The sequence below is a fragment of the Piliocolobus tephrosceles genome, chromosome 1, assembly GCF_002776525.5.
Source record: "Piliocolobus tephrosceles isolate RC106 chromosome 1, ASM277652v3, whole genome shotgun sequence".
Taxonomy (NCBI): Eukaryota; Metazoa; Chordata; class Mammalia; order Primates; family Cercopithecidae; genus Piliocolobus; species Piliocolobus tephrosceles.
Genome location: NC_045434.1, coordinates 196,123,156 through 196,125,002, shown reverse-complemented (window position 1 = coordinate 196,125,002; position 1,847 = coordinate 196,123,156).

Here is a 1,847-nt window from a genome sequence, read left to right as displayed (position 1 = left end):
AAAAAATAGAAGATTTTTGTCATGGAGGTGGGAGAGGGGGTTTGTTCCTGCCCAAGTCCCCCAGCCCGGGGGAAAAAGGGAAAAACCCATCAAAAAAAAAAAAAAAAAAAAAAAACACAAAAATTAAAAACTTATGTTCCAGACATAGAAGATACTAAAATGAGAGCAATTGGCTTCTTGACTTTCTGGAGCATTGAACTTCAGAGAGAGTAAATGATTTAGCCAAGGTCACACAATGCTGAAGGAAGCCTGATGCTGGAATTGGACCCCCAAGTCTCTGACTGCAAAGTTGGCCACTTTGTGTCTTGATAGAGGGGCCTTCCCAGGGGTCAAGATCCTTCTGGTTGGCTGAGACCAACAAGATCAGCATTCTATAAGGCCTGGGAATGGTCACTGGTTGGGGTCACAGTGAGGGCCTCTGCCAGGGAGATGAGTCTGAACTACCAGCTCACCTCCTGGTGGTGCTGATGAGCTGCCTGTAGATTAACTGACTGGGGTTGTTAATCACCCATGATTCAGGGAGAAGGGGTTATCTTGCTAACTGCAGACTGACAGACCATGAGGGAACTCCACGTGTGTATTTATGTCAACAATACTGAGGTTTAATTTATATACAATAAAATGCATAGATTGGCTGGGGCGCGGTGGCTTAACGCCTCAGCACTTTGGGAGGCCGAGGTGGGTGGATCACCTGAGGGCCAGCCTGACCAACATGGAGAAACCCTGTCTCTACTGAAAATACAAAATTAACCGGGCGTGGTGGTGCATGCCTATAATCCCAGCTACTTAGGAGGCTGAGGCAGGAGAATCGCTTGAACCCGGAGGTGGAGGTTGTGGTGAGCCAAGATTGTGCCATTACACTCCAGCCTGGGCAACAAGCACAAAACTCTATCTCAAAAAATAATACTAATAAATAAGTAAATGTAAAAATAAAAAATAATAAAAATAATACAATGCATAGATTTTTAAAGTACAATTGAATGAGTTTAGACAAACTCATACACGTATGAAACCCACACCACTCTCACGGTATAGAAAGTTTTCGTTATGCAGAGAATTCCTTGTGTCCCTTCTCAATTCCTTCAGTGCCAGAGGCAATCACTTCTGATTTTTGTCACCATAAGTTAGTTTTGCCTGTTCTAGAACTCAATAAAAATTGAATCGTCCAGTGTATACTTTTTGTGTCTGCCTTTTTCCATTCAACATAACATCCATGAAGATTCATCAATCTTGTTGTATGTCAGTAGCTCATTCTCTGTTGTTGCTGAAGTGGTATTCTATTGAATGAAAACGCCACAGTTTAATTCATTCATCTGTTGATGGACATTCTTTTTATCCCCCAGTTTTGGGCTAATATAAACATTTATGTACGAGTTTTGTGTGGACACATGTTTATATTTCTCTCGGGTAAATAGAAGTGGTATTGTCGTGTCACAGGATAGGTGAATGTTTAATTATATAAAAAGTTACTAGGCTGGGTGTGGTGGCTCACGCCTATAATCCCAGCACCTTGGGAGGCCAAGGTGGACGGATTGCTTGAGCTCAGGAGTTGAGACCAGCCTCGGCAACATGGTAAAACCCCATCTCTACAAAAAAAAAAAAAAAAAAATTAGCTGGCCATGGTGACGAACCTGTAGTCCCTACTACTCAGGGGGCTGAGGTGGGAGGATTGCTTGAGCCCAGGAGGTTGAGACTGCAGTGAGCCACGATCACGCCACTCCACTCCAGCCTGGCTGACAGAGTGGGATCCCGTCTCGAAAAGAAAAAAAATTACTAAATTGTTTTCCAAAGCAGTTGTGCCATTTTACACTCCCACCAGCAATGTATGACAGTTCCTGTTGCTTCAA